Here is a 25,675-nt window from a genome sequence, read left to right on the forward strand (position 1 = left end):
AAGAGAGATGCAATTTATTTAAACTTGAAATTTCTTAATTACCTTCAAGATTGTCCTTTACTCCACACTCAGTTAACAGGTTATTCTTGTATTTTCCTTCACCGTGTCTCTCATGGTTGTGTTTCCTTTCTATTCCTCACTGTAGATTTTCATTGCTACACTACACAATTGTGGTAACCAACTTCCTATCTCCAGCTCTGCCCTTTCCATCTATTTTGTACTCCACAACCAAGAGTTCTTCCTAAACAAATTTCTAATTACACAACAGAATGAGCAAAGCCATCAGACTAGTTATTAGTGCTTTTCACCATTATTTCCAGTTCTCCAGAGAGTAGGATTGCCATTCTCTACTTTTGTGAAATTAGACATGACCACGTAACTTGTTTTGGCCAATGAAATGTTGGTAGAAGAGATGTCACTGCTAGGAGGAAGCTGTTGAGCCTATGTGTGCATAGCTCTTTCTTGTCCCCTTTCCATGTGGCATTTTAGATGGTAGAAATCGTTCAAATGGTTAACGCTTACCTCTGGATGAAGAAACATAAAGAAAACCCCTCATCAGCTCGAGGTGCACATGTAGCAGGAACCAGAGTTAAGCTTTTTCACCTACACAATTTTTGTTGTCAACCTCAGCACAATTTACTACATCCTCTGTCATTCAAGTTTCTAACTGGGGATCAGCATAAAATTGAATTTCTTGAGCCTTTCCTTTAAAACCCTCCTCTACCAGGTCCTAACCCAACTTTCCAAGCCTGTCTCCCACTCTTTTCTTAAGTGAGCCTTCAGCTCTGGCTAACCTGATCTCCTTGTTTCTCTCTATAATTTATTCCAGAGTTAGTTTTGATCATTTTGTTCTACTGCTTAGAATTCCCAACCCATTTTCCTTTCCGATTCAAATTGTTGGCTGCTCCAAGCCAAGCTTAATCCTGACTTTTCCATGAAGATTTCCCTGACCATCTCAAGGTCATGCAGCCTTTTGAAGCCATGTGACATCATGTGAACTGTTCATGTTACTAAATGCTTGTCTCTAACTGGAGGATAAAACATGACTCACCCTCCGCATGCCTTCAAAAAACACTATTAGTATATTCTGAAATACAGTTTTAGAAGTATCTAAATCATTATATTATCATTCACTAGGAAATGATCTATCTCAGAGTATCTCATGAGAGACAGTAAATGACCACAACATAAATGCATTATATCAGTAACGTTAGCTAAATGATGTGTAATTATTGTGATACAGGTGGTACATTTTTAGTATTTACTTAAGGTAGCAAATTACCTTTCTTTGGAATAACAAGTCTGTTTCTTACTTTTTATTTTTATTAATTTTTTTCTACTCTATGTCATCTAATAATTTTTAGCCCATGTATGTGGGCAGTCATATTGATTTTTTATTTTCTGTGTGTAGGCAAAATCTTACATAATCTTACAGCACTTGAATTTCAAAAACTTACGTATCTGATTTCAATCAGCTTTCATTGAAACAAGGAAGGCATTATGAATATGTTCTGATAAAATACAGTTTGTTAAATATTTTTTAATGTTTATTTTTGAGAAAGAGAGAGACAGGCAGACAGACAGACAGCCCGAGCAGAGAAGGAGCAGAGAGAGAGGGAGACACAGAATCTGAAGCAGGCTCCAAGCTCTGAGCTGTCAGCACAGAGCCTGATGAAGGCTCACCAACTGTGAGATCATGGCCTAAGGCGAAGTTGGATGCTTAACCAACTGAGCAACCGAGGTGCCCCAGTTTGTTAAATAATTGTAAAATCACTATATATAATACCTTTATATATTAAATAATATCCTTTGATTCAGTTTTGTTTGTGTGTGTATGAGAGAGAGAGAGAAGAAGAAAGCAATGACTTCTGTTTTCTGCTCTACGTGTTTTTCTTGATTAATACACTTGGAATAAATTCTTATGGTCATTAATTTTAATTGAAAATAATACATATTTAGTTTTTATTCTCAGATATTGACATTGTTTTGTTTTAATTTTTCCTTAAATTGTTAAATGTAATTTGATTTAGACCATTCTAATATTCATTCAGCAAACATTTTGAGCACTAATTAATGCCAACTTCTGTGCAAATCACTAGCTGAGTAATGATGAACAAAATAGTCTTTGGCTTCACTCACAAGCTAATGAGATCATTAGTGACTGTAGTAATTGTACCCTTTGCTCCAAGCATCACATGACTTCAAGAGTGCTTTCTAAGCTTAGGAAGTTTCCTGTAAATTCTGTCTTTGAAGGACAACTCTACCTTTGTCCCCTATAGACAACTGTGGCATAATACAAGCAGTACTGAATTTGGAATAAAGAAATTTAAATTTGCATTCTGGTTTAGCTACTTCCTATCATGTCTACTTTACAAAGCAATTAAACTATCTGAGTAATTTTCACTCCTAAAATCAGTGTGATATTTATCTCATAGGCTATATAGAAGTTAAGAGTTATGAAAGAACATATATGTATACTTTCTAAGTTTCTGATAACCTCCATGTTAAGTGGCTTCTTTTTTTTCTTGAGTTATATAGAGGAATAATCAGCCTAGGTCGATGTCACTGCCTGAGCTTCGTAGCTGAAATTTATCAGCTTTATCATCATCATTACCATCATCTTCCTAGTTATAATTTTGGCATGCCTTCTCTGTACCATGTGGTGGGCTAGACTGTATGTTTAGTGCTTCTCAACATTGGCTTTATATTAGAATCACAGGGATAGTTTGAAAAAAATGTGCAGGTTCTATTCCAGACTAATTACATCAGAATCTCTGGGGGAGGGACTCAGGCACCAGTACTTTTTAAAGCTCTCCAGGTGATTCCAATTAGGTTGAGAACAACTACTTTGATTAATTATCTCATTAAATCTTTATAAAACTCCTAAAAGTAGAGATGTTCATTTCCATTTTATACAGGGAAACTTAGGCTAGGCAAAACTAAAGACTTTATTCATTGTATATACCCAGTCAGTGGCAGATTTTGGATTCAAACCCAGATCTGTTTGGTTTGAGAGTCCATGTTCTTTTTCCTAAGCTCTTATTTATATAATGTCAACTCTGTTTTGCCCACACATTAAAATGGAAGATCAAAGATAAGATTCTGAGCTCAGCTTTTTTTCCACTTTTTTAGGATTCACCCTTCTTACTACAATATGTGTAGTATAGATAGGGATTAACAATTTAACTCAATTGAGGTGTTAGGAAAATTTAGGAATGAAAATGTTCCTATTCCAGCTAACAAAGCAAGGAGCTTTATTATTTGGAATAAAAAATGGGTATGATAATTAAACTCAGTGTACAGAAATGTGGGCAGAGGTGAGAATAAATGGGGTACAAGTTTAATAATTGCTTTTAGATACCAAGTAAAAATGCTGAGATTTTAGTTAAATTTTCCGGTAACATATTTTTTCTATTTCTTTATCTTCAAACTTTATATGTTATTCTGTGTTTGATTAGAATCTTGTAAATAGAATAGCATATGGTTGAATTTTTAAAAATTCTATCTGTCTTAGACATTTTTTTGAGTCTTAGTCTTTTAATAGCTAAGTTTAACCCAGTCATATTTATTGTACTTACTAATATATTTGGGTGTATTTCTGACATACTACTTTGTGTTTTCTAATTACTATTCCCCATATTTCTATTATGTTTTGTTTTTTTCTACCTTCTTTTATATTTTTTAAGTTTTCTTTCTTCCGTACATTTTTATTTTTACAGTTTGGGAAAGTACACTAGTTATCATCCTTATATGCAGAGAGAGCAGAAACAAACTCTAATTGATCTAAGCAGAATATTCACTAATAAAAAATATTGAGTATCTAATGAATTTAGCTGACAGGATTGTGTACGGTGAGGTAAACTGTTGAAGCAGTTTCTTTCTAATTGCCTGTAAGCTTAAAGTAATTGACAAGGGTCAAAATACACATAATAAAATCCATTGTAATGAATTGTCTGTAAGAGTGTCATGTGTTTCATGTTTATGACTCCCCACCCAGATTAATTAGTAATAGTGCCTCAATTTATTATATCAATTTTATTACATAAAAAATAATGAATAGGACTCAGGATGATTATTATCTCATTTGAGGTGATGGGTTGTTGGTAAAGAGTACTGTAAAGTTAGATGTAGGTTATGTAGGTCATAGCTTTTGTTTTGGAGTGGTGGGTTTTCATGTGGTTACTATGTTGCCAAAAGAATAAGTAGACAAAAGGAAGAAATAGGACATGTTATAGTTAAGTATGAATCGAGGATCATGAGTAATCCAATTTTTTGTATTTGCAGTTTAAGAAGAAAATTAAAGTTAAACCAACAAGAAACTAGTGTCTCTGGACTATAAGAGGAACACAAAGTATGAGTAATTTATTACTTAATTCAAATTAAATCGACTTTCTTTTGACAATAATTAGGTAATTCAGAGTTTTTGAGAAAATCAGACCTCAGTAGTTTACCCCATTGTAGATAGTCAATCTTGTCAAGTAATTTATCCCGCTGTGTTTGGATCAGAAAACTTGCCCATTGTAACTACATTTAACAAAAGCTTAGTTTAGTGCTGAGTTTCAACATTTATGCCATTATAGAGTTTTCTAGAGTTGAACACTGCCTGGGTCTTGACACGACTATTGCCTCACCAGGCCTCCTGAGCTGCATATAATTCCTGTGTTTTTCTGGCTGGATTTCACTCCAAAGTCTGACTGACACTCTATGCTTTCTCTCTCACACTTGCCCGACTAAGTCCTTTGTATCCTGTCATTTTCAACTTAGATGTCACCTGGGAAACCTTTCCTGACCTCCCTGCCACCCACCTCTGCTTGGGCTAAATTTATCTCTCTGTGCTCCAATATCTCTATGTTGTAGAATCTAGAGGATTAAATGTTTGAGGGAGCTGCCTCTGTTCGACTCTGAGCTCTGAAAGGGGAAAAACTTGCTTTATTCGCTTTCGTATGTTTGTAATTTGCTCCATTCTTTGTGTGCAACTTATGAGTCAAGTAGAAACAACATCCTGGTTCCTTATGGTTTTGTGCAACTACATTTTACAAACTAAAAAATATTCAGTTATGTGTATTGGATGGATGTTAAGTAAGTGCCGTAATTCACTGATGTTTCAGCAGATGACTGTGAAACCCACCTTACTCAGAATCACAGATGCTAGAGCTATGGCTACTATTTTATTTGACAACAGTGCTACCCATCTTACTGGAAAAGACCTCATTTTCCAATCAGACGTAATGAACACTTAAGGAAGTGCTACACTTGGAAGGAAACATTGCTTCATGGATTTTATGCCAACCCACTGACCATATGTAAATAGACTATGTGAATAGACACTTTCTGTCTCTGTTGTCAATAAGTGGGCTTTTGCTTTATATTTCCAGAACTGCACTTTAGAATGGCTTTAAATATTAGCTACAAAACGCACCCTATTGTTAATACATCATATAATCAATCTGCTAAAAACAGCCAAAACTCCCAGAGAGAGTTGCTGTACCATGAGAAGTGATTGGTGATGGCATTCGTTTCTCTTTTGTATTAGCACTGACTGCGAATGACGACAGTGTAAGAAATCTAGCAAATCAAGGACGCTCTTTAAGAAAATTCTTAAGCCTATTTCCTCTATTCTCTCAAGACAAAGCTTGTTCTCTGTTCATCAATATGCAGTGGAAAGATGTGTAGTTAGTGGAAAGGGAATGGGATTTAAATTAAATGAGTTTAAATCCTGGCTCCAGCTTCTCATTTGATCAAATTACTTAACCTTTATGAGCCTCAGTTTCCCTATCTGTAAAATGGAGATAATGGTACACTGAAGATTATTGTGAGGACAAAATAATGCACTAGATGCACTGAGTATAGAATTAATACTCACAGATTAGTTGCCATTAAACACAGTAGGAAAAGAAAACCAATGACCTAAATCATTACATTTTTTCTCTTTTCCTTTCTTCATTGAATGAATTTTGGATTTAAAGCTGAATATACATCTCATTTCACAGTGAGTACTTGTGAGTATTCACGAAGCTATTGGTAGACCATCACTCTCAAATAGTGAAGATAGCCTTTGTGTGACATGAGTGTTTGCTGATTTCCTCTAATAGCTGGGTTTTATAACTGTTCTGATTCTAAGAAGTCTGCTTATTTTGTGTAGAAGATTACACAACCAGTAAAAACAAAGTGATCTGAGAGTAAAGACGTTCCGTAATACCTTAAGTATATAGGTTGTCAAGTGAAAGAAATCCCTGCTGATTTATTCAGAATCGGGCCCATCAAAACACTGTACACAATAAACAATTCTAGATTCAATCTACATTTTTCGCACTGCTTTAGATATACATCTTTATTTCTGAGGCTAGTGGTGAAACTTCTGATCTGTGCTCACTGTGCATATGATAGAGGCAGTGATGGGAAACAGTGGCTGCTGTTGTGTGCCTTACCCTGGTCCAGGAGATGTGTTTGTTTCTTTATGCAGATCGGTACCCTTTCCCCACGGCTAGAATTTCCAACCAAAAATAATCCTTTAGGTAGGTTTTGTTTAGCTCCAATCTAATTACTTCAAATATGTAGGTGTTTTTTTTTTTTTTTTAACTTTCTTCCTGATTCTGAATGAGGATTTAGTTAAATGCCTGTTTAAGAATTGATGAGTAATTTAAAGGATTTAGGAGAACATTCTGTGCTATTATATGCAAATACATGCCATGCATGGCTCCCTATGTCATTAACCTGGCAGTCATTTCATGCATGACTCCCCATCTTATTAAGCTAGCAGTATGGAATATTTGATTTACTAAACTGGTATGAACTACTTAGTGTGCTAATATAGGAATATAACTTTTAAATTTCTTTGGAATAACTATCTTCGAAACAGATTCTTGAAGGCGATAACATTATTTTGACAGCTGTGCTCAGTTTCTAAAAGTCTATTTTAGGAAGCTTCTTATAACTGTTGGAAATGTACCTGTGTGATTTGAATGAACCATACAATAATTGAAAATGAAAACCATCATAGCAATAAGAGCCCTTAGAATTCTGTAGCAAGTGATTCGACAACACAGGTAAATAAATTTGGTGGACGCGTTTGCTTCTAGACAGGATGTTTAACAATGTATGGTTGCCTGAGAGTCTGCCACTAGGCTCCCAGTTACCATGATGCTCTAAAAACTCTTTTTATAGCCAAGGCCCCCCTGGCTTTCCCTGCTTTCGTTGCCATAGCAGCATTCATTGGCCATGGGATTTACAGAAAAAAAAAAGAGGGGGGAGGGGGATTGCATATTTGTAAAGTTGGTGCAATGCCAAATGTAGCAGGAATTATAAATGCAGGATGCTGGATTCTTCCTTTAGTGTCCATTTCAGCTGGCGCCTAATGTCACCCACATAATCACAAACCACTCTGTCATCATTCAGACCAGCTGCATGAAATGAGACAAAGGGAAATTTAGCAGCAACGGAGGGAATGGTAATTTAAAAGGCTTTTAAATGATGTTTTCTATGTTCCTCAATCAACAATATTTTAAAGCCTTTAATTTTTTTTCCCTACAATAGGATTTCCTTGTTTTTGCTGGCTTGACTGATAACACGTTAGTACTAAGTTGGCCAAAAAAATGTCAGAGACTAGAAAGGAGGTCAAATAGATAAATCCAAAAAGGAATCAAAAGGAAATACTTACAGAAACCTTCATTTCTGGTAGATTTTTTACATTTAAATTATATAAGTACATTTGCCTTTACTCTCTGCTTAAGGTGTAATTTTTGAACCACAAATGTTCAATGTTTATCAGATATGCCTTTCAATAAACACTTCCAGATTTGTAATATTATGTCGATCGTTTCTTCAGTCGTGACACGTATTTCAGAGTTCACAGGCAACAGGAAAAAAAATGTTCATGGGGGAAGAAAACCAAGTGAATAATCCAGGGAAGTTGGTGAACTGTGACATGTGCAGGGCTCATGTGAGCCATGAATATGTAAGGGGGACTGGCTAGGCCAGGGGTGGGGGTAGGGGCAGGGGGAGAGGATGTTAGGTGGGGAATTTGTCCAAGAGAGAGGGAATATACAATGTGTGTTTGCTTGCAGCTATTCCAGGATTCTGGCAAGTGCACTAGGACATACAAATGGATGAAGTGATCTCTTAAAATGGGGGTAGCTTATTGGTAGATGGCTGGAAATAGAGAAATGAGCTATGAGAGGACCATTAATGTTTGGCTGAGTCTTTTCTTAGTTAAATTATTTTTTTTCTTTTTTATGGACTTTTCATCTCAAACTGTAAATAGTGCCTACATATAAGGATAAATAATTTCATAAATCGAATAGAGATCTCAGACATCGACTCACCATCATCTGGGAAATTGGTAAACCACAAAGATGGCATTACAAATCAATGGGAAAAAGGAAAGAGTGTTCAATGATCAGTTTGGGGGCAATATGGTTATCTATATGGAAAAAATTAAGAGAAGATTCATAGATCGTAGGAAAGAAATAGAATTGACTAAAGACAAATTTGAGTCAAAGAATCTAAAATCTTTAAGAAAAATATAGGAGACTTTTTTATAGTTTTAAGGAAGGTAATGGTTTCTTAAACAAGCTATGAAAGTACAAATTTTAAAGGAGAAATAACAGTTTGACAAGAAAAAAAACCAGCATAAGCACAGTGAGATGACAAAGTCTAGGAGAAGATACTTTCAATTCAATAGCTGAGGATTGTTTTGCAGAATAAAGCATTCCGATAAATTAATAAAGGAAAAGACTTTTTTTTTAAATCTCAGTCAGCAAAAACAGCTAAACAATATGGAGAAGTCACTCACAGAAGAACCCTGAACTGCCAACAAACATATCAAGGTGATCAAATTCATTAATAAGAGAATGCAAAGGAAATGAAAAATGATAAAGCATTTTATAGATATCAGATCAACAAAAATTGAAAGTCTGACAAGGCCAAGTATTAGCGCAGGTTTGGGAGAACAGTGCCTGTGAGAGCTTAAATTTGTATGAGGGCTTTGGAAAGCAATTTGACAAGGTATGGTGAAGTTTGAAACATGCCTCCTGTAGGACCGAGCAATCCTTTATCTAGGTGAACACATGTGCACACCAAATATTACAGCATGAACTAAAAATTGGAAACCAGGCATATTCATATTCTGGGATACTATATGCCTACTAAAATGAATGAAATAAGTTTTCATATGAGGGAAAAACATTGAGTGAGAAAAGTAAGTTTCTGTATCAAACATAAAATATAGTACCATTTGTGATAACATAAATATGCTATTAAGTTAATATATTTAAAAAATTTTTTTAACGTTGACTTATTTATTTTGAGAGAGACAGAGACAGTGTGAAACTGTCAGTGCAGAGCCTGACGTGGGGCTCAAACCCACGAAGCTGTGAGATCATGACCTGAGCCAAAACTGAGAATCTGATGCTTAATTGACTAAGTCACCCAGATGCCCCAACGTTTATGTTAATACGAAATAAGCTATTTATGGATGCATGTCTATATAGTAAAAGCATAAAAACATGAGTAGAAGGAATATACTTCTGTTAAAGAAAAAATGGTCAAGGAATTAAGCACAGGCAAAAAGAACACAGGAGGTGCTGGTTGATGGGAGGGCATATTTACAGTGGTGTTGCCAAACAAAAAAAATCCAGACTGGAGTCTGATGAAGGCTTGAGATCCAACAAACTTATACAGAGGACAGAGGAACATTTCAGACCTCATGATGGGGGTGTAATTAGTGAAATTCACACTATAGAAAACTCTATAGATAACTAACTCCATTTCTTCAACAACAACAAAAAATTGCAAGCCAAATTGTAAGCCAAAGAGAAAATAATAAAAAAGATACAAGGGAAATTTGAAAAGAGACATAAAATTCCTATCAAGCAATGTCAGTGTAAGGGCCTCATTTGGATCATGATTCAACAAACTGTAAAGTTACATTCATGAAACAATTGGAAATGCAGATAATGACTGGATATTTAAGTTATTTTAGGTGTGGTGTTGGTAATACAGTCTATTTAGGACTATATAGCAAATGATTAAAGAAAACAGTGTAGAGATGAGCAGGGCAATCCTAGTTCTTATTTTACTACAAACTAAGAGTAGGGAGCAATTAGTTCTGAGCATGTCTCTGGAATGGTCAGAAAAGACTCATTCATTTATTTGCTTGTTTAACAAATATGTAGAGAAGCTATCATATATCAGATAAGATACTCTTATGCACTGGAGATGTTAGTGAAATAAATAGAAGAATGTTTCTGACCTCCTAGAGTTCACACCCTATGAGGTTAAAAATGGACAGTAAACAAACATGCAAATAAATATATCATTGGTAATAAGTGGTAGATAGAAAAATAAACCAGGCAAGGGGGATGGCAATGGGGAGGGTTATTATTTTATACTGTCAGGGAAAGACTCACTAGTAAGATGCTATTTAAATGGAAATTTCTGAAGTATAAACATGCCAATAGCTGGGCAGTGTCATGGAAGTGGAAACTTCTAGGCGCAAGACACAGCAGATGTGAAGGATGCGAGATAAGAGTCTAGCTGGGATGATCTGGAAAGAGTCAGGAGGTCAAGTGCAGCAGGAGTGCAGCAAGTGACGTGAAGAGTCAGAGATCACAGAGAGACAGGTCACGTGGAGCCCTGCAGGCCAAAGTAAAAAAACTATATTTTACTCTGAATGAGGTAGAGGGTCCATAGCTCAGGGGTTAGAGCACTGGTCTTGTGAATGAAGTAGGGATGTAGTGGGGATTTTCAGTGGAAGTGTGAACACTTGGACTTAAATTTATAAGATTTACTCTTTGCTTTGTTGAGATTAGGCTTTAAGGCAAGGGCAGAAGCAGGAAAACTGGTCAATTTCAACAATCCATATGCCTGTTTCACTTCAATCTCGCAATGTTTCTCTCCAGATGTTCAACTCCTGAAGTCTTCCCATTTATTTTACTGGACCAAATCCAGGCCTCGTTTTCTTTCATACCCACATAAAATTCTGCAGATTTGGGCTCTGTCTTCAAAGTATATGGAAAATGCAACATGTTCTTTATTATGGTGAAATACACACAACATAAAATTTTCCATTTAGCCATTTTTAAGTGCATTTTCTATGGCATTAAGTATATTAATGTTGTGTGAAACCTTCACTACCATCCGTCTCCAAAATGTTTTCATCATCCCCAACCTAAACTCTGTACCTTCTAAACACTAACTCCTCATTCCCTTTCTCTCCTCAACCCTTGGCAACTTCTATGGTACTTTCTGTTTCTATGAATTTGACCATCTAGGTACCATTGTAAATGGAATCATACAATAATTGTCTTTTGTGCCTGGCTTATTTCACTCAGTGTATGTCCTCAAAGTTTATCCATATCATAGTATGTGTCAGAATATCCTGGCTTTCTAAGACCGAATAATACTCCATTTTATGCACATACCATGTTTTGTTTATCCATTCATCAGTCATTGGACACTTGCTTTGCTCCCACCTTTTGGCTATTGTAAATAATGTTACTATGAACATGGGTGTACAAATATCTGTGTGACTCTGCTTTCAGTTCTTTTGGGTATATGTTCAGAAATGGAATTGCTCGATCATATGGTAATTCTATGTTTAATAATGAAATGCCATGAAAATGAAGGGGTAGATGATTAGAAGAGAACCAAGAAAGAGTCCTAAGAGTGAAGTGAAAAAATGCTTCAAGAAAATAGAAAATGATAAACCGTACTACTAAAAGATCAGCTAAATAAGAACCAAGTACTTTTTTTTTTTGGATTTATAGATGTGGGTGTCATTTGTGACTTTGACAAGAGGTATATTGGTGGAGTAGTAGGAGCAAAATCCAGACTGGCATGGCTTCAAGTGACCAGGAAGTATAGATTGGTAATAATGGGAACAGACAACTTATTTTATTTTTTTATTAATTTTTTAAAAATTTTATTTATTTTTGAGACAGAGCATGAGCAGGGGAGGGGCAAAGAGAGAGGGAGACACAGAATCTGAAGCAGGCTCCAAGCTCTGAGCTGTCAGCACAGAGCCCGATGCAGGGCTTGAACTCACAGACCGTGAGATCATGACCTGAGCTGAAGTCAGACTTTTAACTGACTGAGACACCCATGTGCCCCAAAGACAACTTATTTTAAAGGGAAACAGAGATACGGGGACGACCTAGATCTCGACTATGGAATAGGAGTTTTTAAGTGGTAATAGTTTAAGAGGAAGGTAAGAGTGGACATTGATATGTGATAAACCACTAGTCTGGGGACTAGAATAGGACAAAAAGATGGAAGAAGGGCAAGTTTGCTCTTTTTCTTGAGCTGGAACATCTATCTTCTCCTGCCCTTGGACATCAGCATTACTGGTTTTCAGGCCTTCAGATTTTGGCTAGGCCTTACACCATTGGCCCTTTAATTCCCGGGTTTTTGGACTGGGACTAAATTGTACCACTGGCTTTCCTGGGTACCCAGTTTGCAGATGATAAATTGTGGGCCTTCTTGGCTTCCATAATCATGGGAACATATTCTTATAATAAATCTCCTCTTGGGGCACCTGAGTGGCTCAGTGGGTTAAGCATCTGACTTTTTGGTTCAGTTTATGAGTTCGAGCCCCACGTCAGGCTCTGTGTTGACAGCTCAGAGCCTAGAGCCTGCTTCAGATTCTGTGTCTCTGTCTCTCTCTGCCCTTCCTTTGCTCGTGTTCTATTTCTCTCTCTCAAGAATAAACATTAAATAAAAATTTTAAAAAATAATAAATCTTTAAATTTTTTAAAAAAATTAAAACAATCAATCTCATTTTATATGTACCTATATATGTAAATTATTGGTTCTTTTTCTCTGTAGAGCCCAGAATAAAACACTTAACTTTCAAAGCTAAGGCTGACATGTGAATTCACTACCTCATATATATAAAAAAACAAATTACGGTTTATTGTTATTATTAATTATTTTCTATGCATAAGACCATGCACTATCTATAAGAGTACCTGTGAAAGATCAGTTACTGTTTTCAATAGATAAGTTTAGTTTGGGACATGAAAATAGTTGGGAGATAATGCCCAAGTAAATGACTTCATATTACTGTTATATCCTAGGACAGAGATGGGGCAGGCTTAGGGAAGAGCAACCTTACACATAGACTTACTATCTATGGCAGTAATTAGCACTGTTTGCCAAATATTTTTGGTTCTTCACAATCCAGGCTCATGGTAGGAACATAATTTCGTAGTTTGTGATTGGATGGAATCATGATACTAATTCTGGTCAATGAATTGTGAGAAGATATATATGTGCCAGAGCATCTAATGTATTTAATGCTGCTGTGAGACCCTCAAGAGGTCTCTGTTCCCTCTGATGTGGGAAATTGCCAAATACTGGTTACTCAGTCTGAGACCCTGAGAAACAAAACTAAGCAAAGTCTCCCTGATCACCCGAGATGAATGTGCCACCAAAGAAGGAATATATGATGTTTTATTTTTTTAAGCCACTGAGATTTGGGTATTGTTTGTCATTGCCTATATTGACTGATGCTGTTGCTAAAGCTTGTGTTACTTACGTTTTGGGAGAAGTGAGAGGATAGGAATTGGCAGAGCAGGGTAAAGTTGTGTATTTTATGCTGCATAGGACACCTGCTTGAAGGAGTGGAGGTTGAGATCCTTCCCGTAGCCTATGGGAAAGCTTCATCAGCGTAGAAGAGGAAACTTTTACTATTCGTCCACCCACAGAGTTACCTTTTCTAATTCATTCTAAGTCACTTTCTGTGCTAATGGTCACCTTGTATGTGAAGAATATCAAAAGGACTGATTTTGCTACAGTCATGTTATAGTGTTTGGGAATAAGCTGGAGTCTCAAGCACGGGTGGGAGGGTGCTTAAAGAAGGAATGGAAATAGCGAAGAGGCAACACTGGAACTGTGTTGCTTCTGTGCTGAACACTACATATTTTAACTCATTTAACCCTCAAAAACAAAACGAAGCAAAACAAACAAACTTGAGGTAGTACTATTGTTATAATTCCTAATTTGCACGTGAAAAAACTGAGGGTAAAAGGTTTAGATGATTTGCCCAAAGTGTTTGTTAATAAATGCCAGGGTAGAATTTAAACCAAGGTGGTCTAAACTTCAGAGACTGAACTCATAGCCTCTATGCTATGCTGCCTCACAGTTAGTGAATGCTAGACTAAGGGCATGCTAGGTGACCCTTCCATTTATTCACTCATTGAAGCAATATTATTGAGCCCTGTTATGGGTCAGACATTGTTCTATGCACTAGAGAGATAGCAGAGAGCAAACCAATTTCTGCTTTCATAGATTACATTCTAAAAGATGACTGACAGTAAAAAAAAATCAAGATGTAACATGTTGGGTTGTGTTAAGTGCTGTAAAAAAAAAAAAGGATGTGGAGGGATGGAGGGGTAGAGGAGAGTCTGATAAGAGTGTTTGGGTGACATCTGAGCAGAGTTGAATGAAAGGAGAGAATGAACACCGTGAAGATTTTGCTTGCTCTTAGCTAAGAGCAAACAAGTGTGAAGTCCCTGAATGTGCAACAGGGAGCCAGTATGGAGTAGAGTGGCTACAGGGAGACCTGGAGGAGATGAGTTCACAGATAGTTGAGGTGGGGAGAGGCAGGACACAACTGCAAGATCAAGTAGATGGTGAAGGACTATACCATCATACAAATAATGAGCTTAGGAAAAATTATTCTGGTTGCTCTGTGTAGTTTGGATTTAAGCAAAAATATTTTGGAGGAGGTAGGTACAGTACTCAAGGGAAAAGTGGTTGGAGTCTTACTATTACGGAACCAGGCTGGAATGCTGGTGGAAAAACCAAGCGGCACTCAGAGATCTTGGTGGATCGGAGATCTATTTAACACAGGCAGGCTCAGAGGAGACCATTTCTCCAAAGATCTGAGCCCCAAATGCCAGAGGGCAGTGTAATTTATAGTCGTTAGCTTCCATGTCTGTGGGGGTTTTCGCTCATGCAGCAAACGAAGGAAGAAGAACCCGGAGGAGGGGTCTCTAAGCTAGAGACCAGAGTTCGTTTTAGCCCCATCGGCCATCTTTGGCGTACTTTATTCACTTCTCCAACATTACCAGGATGGAGAAAGGAAATAGATTTCATTCCAGTTTTTCTCCCCCAAATCTCTGTGCCCCAGTTACAGAGCTGTCTTTCAAGTTGTTGGCAGGTCGTGCCACTTCCTGCCTTGGACAACACCTCATTCCATGCTATTCCCTTTTCCTTCATTTTTTCTTCTTCACTTCCTTTAATCTGCCTTCTGGATTTCCAAGACTAAGTGGGGCATTGCCAATTATAGTATTATATAGTGTGGGGGCACCCTTATTACTTCTCAGTTGGACTCATCACAATTATGATTAATTATCTAATAATATCTTTCCCCCTACTGGACCATGAGATCTTTAAGTGGGAGGGACTAGGTAAGTCCTGTTACCCCCCAGGCCCCAAACTTATTACATGTATAAAAAGTAGAATTAGATTTCTTCTTTATTTCCCAGTATGTATATTACTGTAGTTGAAGGGAAGAAATGATCATTCCATTTGGGGCCCTAAGTACTTATCAAAATTTAAAATTGTTTTAAAAGCCAAATACTTTATACTGTGCTTACTTAGTAAGTTGGTAATAATTCTACATGAAACCTCAACAATCATTAGGTTGACTGATATAAGAATGTAGATTATCTCATATTTTATGAAAAAAAGTAAAATGACTACACAATGTCCCCACATTATACTGTTTACAAATGCTAAGCAGGTAGAAGTCGCAATTTAAAAATGCGTTTTTTGGGTCTCCTGGGAGGCTCAGTCAGTTAAGCTTCTGACTATTGCTTGCCTTTGGCTCGGGTCATGATCTTGTGGTTTCATGAGTCTGAGCCCTGCATCTGGCTTTGCGCTAGTAATTAATTTCTGCTTGTAATTCTCTCTCTCCCTCTCTTTCTGCCCTTCGTCCACTTGTGCTCTGTCAAAATAAACAAACTTAAAAATTTTTTAAATGTGTTTTTCAAGGAAAACAAGGTCAATTCATTGAAGGCTGCTGCTTTATTTTTATGATTCCAAATTTGCAAAAAGCTTATATTCCTAAAATTAGTAACATCATATACTTAACTTAGTGGCATTCTGTGTTTCAATAAAGATTGGTGTGTTACTAAATTATACCACATCTTTTTGGCTTCTTCAATCTCAGTATTGAAATGTTAAAAAAAAATTCTAATCACTTTGGTCAAAACAAACTCACAACATCTTTACTATTCTGCATGGAAGGGCTAACTGGGAACATTCATTAATCTAGCACTTTAAGATTTTAATTTCCAGATGGGATGATTAGCATTTCTGAGCTTTTTATATTCAAACCACAAAAATAAGTCCTTCTCAAGGGTCACTGGAGGCAAATAATTTAGACCCAATGTTTTGCTAAGTTAACTACTGTGCTCTATCTATCATTTAGCTCATTTAGAATATTCACTCTGAGTCCATATTCGTATTTTTCAGATTTTGCTTACAATACAAACCAACTTATTTGGACTAATACTATCAGTATGACACATGCTGGAGAATTCCTTTGTTTATTTTAATTTTTTTTATGTATATGACTCCTGTGTTTTTCTATTTTTTATTATTTTGCAGATTGATTTATATGAAAATACTGGACACTACTGTGAGAACTGAATTGAAGTTCATGGCTGCAGTTATAATTCAGGTAATTATATTACTTTGTTAGTTATTTTATCCCCTTCTTTCCAGAAAGTAGTTTGAGGAGAGATGAAATCAGATACGCTGTCATTAATTAAAGAAATACTTAATATATTTTACAAATGTTAGGTGGATAAAAGCAGAAAGCAGTAAGGATGACTTGGTATAGAATACCCTCATTTTGTTCAGGGGACGCATTCACGGAAACTTGAGCATTATTGAATCAATCATTCATGCGTTCTTGAACCAAAGTCCTTATGAAGATTATTTGTCACTAATATTATGAAGTCACGACTTGCTTTGGTTAGTCCTTACTGACTACAGTGATATTTATGGTGCTCTTTATGACATCAAAGTAATTCCACCAATCTCAGTAAAAATATATCATTAAAAGTATATATGATATAAATGTATATTCCAAAATAATAACCACAAGGTAAGTGAATACCCAAGTATATACCCAACTGAAGAAAGAATTGATACCTCCCACAAGCTCTTTTCCATTATGTCTCCATTTCTGCCACTTACATGGAAACTAGTTTTAATTTTGTATGCATCATTCATTTGCTTTTTTTAGTGGTGTAACCATATATAAATGTATTCCTAAAGTCGCTATTGTTTAGCTTTTTCCTTTTTGAACACTTATAATGGATCATACTGTATTTCTTGTCTGTGACCTGCTTTCCTCACACAATATTTATTGATAATACACAGCTGTCGAGTATTCTGTTGTATGCATCTACTACCATTCATTTATCCATTCTAGTTTCTAGCTTTTTTGCTACTGTGAACAATGTGGCTAAGAATGTCTTCTGATATGCCAGCTCTCTAGGATATATACTTGAGAGTTATAGATTATTAAATTATAGAGTATGGAATTGCCAAGTTATAGATTATGTGCCAGTTGAACTTCATTTAAGTGATGAGAAGGTATTATCTAAAGTCATATCAGTTTCCATTTTTATCACTTTCATTTCTGCAAATTCTTGCCAACATTTAGTATTGTCAGACTTTACTTTTTTTTTAATCTAGCAAGTATAAAATTGACTTTAATTTGCATTTCCTTTAACTAAGGTGGTTAAACGTCTCTTAATAGGTTTGTTGACTGTTTTTATTCTGTACATTTCTATCATGACTTTGACAGGCAGAGCCTAAGATGACCTTTAGCGATCCTTGTCCCCTGGTTTTTGTGCCCTTGTATAATATCCTCTAAATGAGTGAGGGCTACACCTCGTGATTTGCTTGTAACAAATAAAATGTGGCAAAAGCTAATGGGATGTCAATTCTGAGATTAGGTTCCATGGATTCTGTGGCTTCGGTCTTGCTTGCTCTCTCTCATTCTTTTGCTCTCTCTCACGCTGAGTGAAGTCAGGAGCTGTGTTGGGAGCTACCCAAGGGGAGTCCCGCATGTTAAGGAACTGAGGGAGGCCCCTAGTTAACAGCTGCAACGAATTGAGGCCCTCAGTCCAACACACTGCCAAGAACTGAATCTTGTCAACAACCAAAAACCATGGCAGTGAGTATGCAAGGAGTTCCTCCCCTCGCAGAGCCTTCAGATGAAACTGTGGTTCCACCTGACATTTGGTTGCAGCCTCATGAGAGGCCTGGGTGAGAGGCCCTGAGCCACACCTCACCAGGATCCTGACCCACAGAAACAGTGAGATGATAAATGTTTGTTGTTTGGTAACTGCTGAGTTTTAGGGTGATGTTGTTATGCAGAAAGCTAACACAACGACTGGGACTGACATTTTCTTATGGCTCATGGGATTTTTTTTTTAACGTTTATTCATTTTTGAGAGACAGAGAGACAGAGTGCTAGTAGGGGGAGGGACAGAGAGAGAAGGAGACACAGAATCCAAAGCAGGCTCCAGGCTCTGAGCTGTCAGCACAGAGCTCGATGCAGGGCTTGAACCCATGAACAACGAGATCATGACCTGGCTGAAGTCAGATACTCAACTGACTGAGCCACCCAGCTGCCCCCATAGGAATTCTTTATATATTCTGAATATAATCATTGTCAATTCTATATGTGGCATTAAGTTTCTATAAAATTATAAATTCTTTTTTCTGTTGTGTCTGTTGAAGAAAGATTTCTGATATGAGTCTCTTGTTCTGTCCGTATCTATATATCCTTTTTATCCTTTGTACTTTTGGGATAATAAGAAATCCTTTCCTAACTTGAAGTCTTGAAGATCCTCTTCTATATTTTCTTTTTAAAACTGTATAGATTTTCCTTTAATATTTAAGTTCTTTAGTTCATTTGAAATTGATTTTCATGTATTATGTGATATAGGAAACATTTTAATTGTTCTTCCATTTGGGAAACTTCCACCCCTCTCTTATTGAATAGGTCATCCTTCCTCACTAATCTGCAGTTTCATATTTATCCTTTTTTATACAGGCACAGGCTCATTTTGAGTCCTGTATTCTGTTCCTTACTTTTTTTTTTCGTGTTTCTGTGTCAACATTACAGAGTTTCAATTAGTATAATAACTTTATAGTAGGTCTTGATAGCTATTGGGGCAACTCCCCCTATCTAGTACTTCAGGAATGCTTTGGCTAAACCTATCTCTTTGCAGGGTGCCTGGGTGGCTCAGTCAGTTAAGCATCCAGCTTCAGCTCAGGTCATGATCTTGTGGTTTGTGGGCTCAAGCCCCGCATGGGGCTCTGTGCTGACAGCTCAGAGCCTGGAGACTGCTTTGGATTCTGTGTCTTCCTCTCTATCTCTGCCCCTCCCCACCCCCCCCCCCCCACTCTCTCTCTCTCTCTCTCTTAAAAATAAACATTAAAAAAATTAAACCTATCTCTTTGCTTAATCATATACAATTAACAGCAACTTGTCAGATTACATAAACAAAACATTTTTTGTGTGATTTTTATTGAAATGCCACTGACTATCAATCAACTTGGAGAAAATTAAAATATTTGTGATATTAAGAACTTTTGCTCATGAATACAATATAGCTCTGCATTTATTTTTTTTCTTCAGAAAAGGCACATTTTTCTATAAATCATGCATAATTCTAAGGTATACTTTCTAAGTAGCTTTTGCACATCCAGCAACTTTTCTAAACTCTTTAACTTAATCTAACAGTTTATCTGTAGAGTCCTGATTTTCAGACAATCATTACATCTCTTAATAATGGCAGTTTTGTTTCTTTCAGTGTTTGTAATTTGATTTTGTATTGTTTTATTGCATTTATATTAAGTATAGTGATGAATAGAAATAGAGATAACAGCTATTCTTGACTTCTTCCTGATTTCTGAAAAGAAACTTTTTTTTTTTAATATTTCACTACTAGGTATGATGTTTACTATAGGGTTTGAAGTTACTTTGTCACATTACGTTGGTAGGTACTTTTATATAAAGTTTATTAAGAATTTTTATCATAAATAGTTGTTGAATTCTATCAATTTTTTAAGACTGTATTGAGATAATCATATGTGTTTTTGTCTTTAATATATAATTCCTTTGAATTGAATTAATACCTTATGTAATGTATACATTTAATCTTATCTTTACCTGTATCAAGACTTACTTGCATTGTGTTGAGCAGGAATCATTTGCATTATTATGGATAGCAAACACCTAATAGCCATCAGCCCTAATAAGTTAAATTTCTACAGAGAAAAAATAATGTAAAGATAATCAAACATGAACACCATCATGAGATTGGACAATAAATGTCCAGCATCCTATTGAAAGGACACTTAGTAGTCACTTTCGTATATTAAAAGTAATCCACAATTCCTTGTAGCAGTCACTAACCGCCTTGTCATCATAAATAATCTCTCTCTCAAAAAGGCTTGTCCCATTTAAGTTTGCAGTGATTATTCACATAAATGCAGCCCGAGTAATAATAAACCGTGTAGGCCTCTTTGACTTGCATTGCAAATATTGGGGCATGCAGTATTGAGCAACTATTAAAGCTGCAGAATTAACATCTGGAAGTTTTCTGGAAGTTTTCATAAGACATCTCAGATTGGACAAAATCTCTCTCGACTAGATTTCACTTATCGTATCTAGAAACTTAAGGGAATTTCTTTTATTGAAGTTCCCCCAATTTTCCAAGACTGCTAGCTTGACAGAAGCTGGCCTTTTTTACTACCTATAAGACTGGGAACCCATTAGGCAGGAACCTTGTCAGTACTCCTGGGACTTCAGTGGCTTGTTGTAACTGACTAAATGAGAATCAGTCTCAAATATGCCATTGAAGGTAAGGTTTTGGTTGGGTAATTAATTTGTGCAATTATTGCCTGATAAAAAGGAGGACAGACTCTACTTGAAACTATGCAAATGACTCTATTGCCATAAAAAGAAAGGACACCAGTAAGAGTTGCTGAATCTGGGATTTCACCGAGAAGCAGATATCACTTTTAAATGTTTCATTTTAGTTTATGAAAGCATCTATTTAATTAAGAGTTAGAACTAGTTTAAGAAGAGAAAGGAGTTCCTCATATAGTCATAAAAAAGGAGCACTAAAATAACATTGACAATATTCTAAGCAAATAACGATGACAAAGTTTTTCTAATCAGTTCAATGAGTGCTACTTAATTAATTCTTATCTGCTGAATTTGGGTCTGCTATCTGGTTTCACGAATACTTTTACCTCTGTACTAAAAAGAGTTGTGGAAGTCTTGACTCTGTCTAATGCTCTGATCTGAAAGTTATTTAAAAAATGTCATCTGACGAGCTTGTAACTAAAAGTTTATTCTTTCAGGTGTCAGTTATTTAGAGTATCTTGTATGGTCCTTTCCAAGAGGCTCTCAGACTGCCCCCCCCCTCTTTTTCCCCTTTATTCAAGTTTTTATTTAAATTCCAGTTAGTTAACATACAGTGTAGCATTAGTTTCAGGTGAGAATTTAGTGATTCATCACTTACATACAACACCCAGTACTCATCACAAGTACCCTCAATACTCATCACCCATTTAACCTATCCCCCCACTCCTCTTCCAGCAACCCTCAGCTTGTTCTCTATAGTCAAGAGTCTGTTTTTTGGTTTGCCTTTTTCCCCCCATGTCCATCTGTTTTGTTTCTTAAATAACACATATGAGTGAAATCATATGGTATTTGTCTTTCTCTGACTGACTTCTTTTGTGTAGCATAGTAACTCTCTAGCCCCATCCATGTTATTGTAAATGGCAAGATTTCATTCTTTTTTGTGGCTGAATAGTATTCCTTTGTATATATATATACCATTTCTTTATCCATTCATCAGTCAATGCACATTTGGGCTCTTTCTATAATTTGTCTGCTGTACATATCAGATTGATAAAGCTGCTATAAACATTGGGTTCATGTGTCTTCTCAAATCGATATTTTTGTACCCTTTGGCTAAATACCTAGTAGTGCTTGCTGGATTGTAGGGTAGTTCTATTTTTAACTTTTTGAGGAAATTCCATACTGTTGTCCAGAGTGGCTGCACCAGTTTGAATTCCCACTAACATGTGTAAGAGGGTTCCCCTTTATCCACATCCTTGCCAACATCTGTAGTTTCCTGTGTTGTTAATTTTAGCCATTCTGACAGGTATGATATGATATTTCATTGTAGTTTTGATTTGTATTTCCCTGATGATGAGTGATGTTGAGCATCTTTTCATGTGTCTGTTAGCCATCTGTATGTCTTCTTTGGAAAAGTGTCTACTCGTGTCTTCTGCCCATTTTTTAACTGAATTATTTGGGGGGTTTTTTTGGGGGGGTGCTATTAAGTGTGATAAGTTCTTTGTAGGTTTTGAATACTAACCCTTTATCAGATATGTCATTTTGAAATATCTTCTCCATTCTGAAGGTTGCCTTTTAGTTTTATTGATTGTTTCCTTCACTTTTCAAAAGCTTTTTACCTTGACAAAGTCCCAATAGTTCATTTTTGCTTTTGGTTCTTTTGCCTCTGGAGACATATCTAGTAAGAAGTTGCTATGACTGATGTCAAAGAGGTTACTGCCTGTGTTCTCCTCTAGTATTCTAATGGTTTCCTGTCTCATATTTACGTCTTTCATCCATTTTGAGTTTTTTTTTGTGTACGGTGTAAGAAAGTGGTCCAGTTTTATTCTTTTGCATGTTGCTGTCCAGTTTTCCAACACCATTTGTTGAAGAGACTGTCAGACTGTCCTTTTGGAAGCATAAATTCAGGTCTTTAATTTACAGAAGAGCCTTCAGGCAGCATTGAAGAATATCAAAAACTGTGGATGTAAACATTTAATGACTGTGGTTCTTTTATAACTACAGCTAGTAATAGAATAGAGGAAAGTAATATCCTCTAATTGGGTATAATAAATGTCCATTTCACAATGATTTTGATCAGTCTTTCCTCTGAAGATAAAAACATAATGGTCAGAAAGAGCATTGAGAAAGAACCTGTGCTTTCTTGTACAGCATGAAAACTTAACCTAAGAGTGTCCCTTTTGATTTAATAAGTCTTCCCATGTAGCTTTTACATTGTGTATCTAATTAAGAAATGTGGTCTAAATTTAGGTTTGATCTTGGGAAAGCAAGTGAAAGTTATCATAGGGTATGTGTGCATTTGATTAAGCTGGATAGGATCATAAGTATCAGAACAACAACACTTAGTTATTGATATAATCAATGTGACAAAACACCTAAAAATTAATATAGAAGGAGGGAACACTGCTATAAGGAATCTTAGCTCTTTCATCAAAAAGTAAACTTTCTTGTTAATGGTCAAGGACATAATAAAGATAATATATAAAATTCATAAAATGCTTCTCATAAGATACAAAATCTCGGCTATGTGTATTGCATAGAAGGGAAAGAATAATATTTCATATTTAAGGTAAGAGTCATCAAACATTTTCTGTAAGTGGCAAGATAGTGAATATCGTAGGATTTGCAGACCCTGTAGTCTCTCTTGCAGCTACCCAACTCTGTTGTTATAGCATGAAAGCATTCATAGACAATGTAAATGAATGAGTTTGACTGTGTTCAAATAAAACTTTCTTTACAAAACAGGTCACTGGCCAGATATGGCCCATGGTACATCATTTCCTAACCTTTGTTTTAGGTGAAGGCATTAATCAGAAAACTAAGAAGGCAAGTTTTCAAAATAAGATGTGAATTATAGTACATTCCATAGCTTCTTTTCACTCTCAAGTATTATAAAATATAAATCAATAAATTCATACCTCAAAGATACAAACTTTCTGTGGCATATAAAAATAAGAAGCAAAAGTATTTAAAATAGATTTGTTTTGATCAGTTTTTCAGTATTCCATCTCATTTAGAGAATATCTATATGTGCAAGAAGTACCTATTAATTTGTTCAATTTAACATTAATCACTGTTTTAGAGATTATATTTACGTTAACACACTAAAAATTACTATTGACATATAAAGTTCATTAGCATGATTATTTAATTTAATTAAATACAAACATTTTTTATAATTTTCATATCATGTAGGAGTGTTGTCAGTTTATTGATCTATAAAACTGTATGAGTTTAGAATTTCCACATTAAATTATCTATACGATAAAAACCCAAGTAAAACAAAATGTAAGTTTGTACAATATTTGGCACTGATAAATCAGGGGAAAATATAGCTATTTTTTTATTTATTATTTTTTAAAGAGGTCAAAGAGCTAGCTAGCTCTCTCTTTCTTTTTTTAATGTTTATTTATTTTTGAGAGAGAAAAGAGTGGGAGACAGAGAGGGGCAGAGAGAAAGGGAGACACAGAACCTGAAGCAGGCTCCAGGCTCTGAGCTGTCAGTGCAGAGCCCAACTCAGAGATCGAACTCAGGTGCCCCATATACCTATTTATTTTTAAATGAAATTTTAAACTAGTCTCATTTCCAAAATGTTTCTGTGCTGACAATTTCTGTAAGGAGGATTTTTTTTTAAGTCCAGCTTCTTTAAATCATTAAAAGTTTAATTCTCTTATTTTCTGGGAATTTTAGAAATATTTTATTTATAAAAAGGCTTATTTTTCTCTATAAACAAATCCCAACAATTATTTTAATTTAAGAAATAAGTAATATAATTCTTTGAAAGCTTCCAGAAGTAGAAAAATAATGACATGTAAAAGCATTTAAGCATAGACAAAGAGGCACATAGAATACCATAATTCATCAGTTATACAACTTCAGCTACAGGTCAAAAGTAAGTACGAACATAAAGACACATTATTCCACACATCAAAATGCTATTATTCCTAATGAGTACATAACTTTTAAATTAATTTGAACTCAAAATAGAAAATTAATCAAAAAGACTAACAAATTGGATTTTCCCTTCTTTGATCTAACACAGAAAATAGATGTTTATCATCATTGAACAGTAATCACCAAATGGTTAGATCAGAGGTTGGCAAATCAGTCTGTGGGCCAAATTCGCTAATTGCCTATTTTGAAAGACCCACAGAATAGATTTACATTTTTAAGTGGTTGAAAAAAATCAAAATAATATTTTTGACACATGAAAATTATAAGAAACTAAAATTGTAATGCCTGTACATAAAGTTTTATTTAACCAGTCATGCTTATTCATTTACATAATGTCTGTGGTTGCTTTTACAGTACAATGTCAGGGTTGAGTAGTTGCAAAATAGGCTATATGACTCTCAAAATAAAAAGTATTTGCCATCCAGCCTTTTGCACAATTAGTTTGCTGACACTTTTATAAAACTATAGAATAAGTCATTGCCACCACCAGAGGAGAATAACTTACCAGTTTATGCAAATCAGAAACAAAACCAAGACAAATTCAATGCAGGAATAGAACACAAAAACAAACAGTTAAAACTTTTAGTGCCACTTGGGATTCACTCTGAGAGTCAAGAAACAAACTTGTTCTATGGCATAAATAGCCTATGAAGTTCACTTTTCTGGTAAATTCTGGTAAGTTCACTTTTCTCTGTTAGGTAAATTCCTTGGGTGTCTCTGTAGATGACCTCCACACTGTTAGATGATAATTTTTAAAAAATAGAATGGATATAAATATGTTTCAAAAATTTTATTGAACTCAACCAGTAAGACATA

The 25,675-nt window shown here is 35.6% G+C and overlaps 1 long non-coding RNA gene across 1 annotated transcript in view; it reads left to right on the plus strand.

Moving 5' to 3' along the window:
* Positions 1-25,675, plus strand: part of LOC123380101 — a 692,161-nt gene that overhangs the window by 481,568 nt on the left and 184,918 nt on the right. The window contains exon 3 of the long non-coding RNA XR_006585418.1: positions 16,615-16,687. This is a non-coding gene — a long non-coding RNA (uncharacterized LOC123380101). The remainder of the gene's footprint in view (positions 1-16,614; positions 16,688-25,675) is intronic.

Source organism: Felis catus, chromosome C2 (assembly GCF_018350175.1).
Source record: "Felis catus isolate Fca126 chromosome C2, F.catus_Fca126_mat1.0, whole genome shotgun sequence".
In the NCBI taxonomy this organism is placed as follows: Eukaryota; Metazoa; Chordata; class Mammalia; order Carnivora; family Felidae; genus Felis; species Felis catus.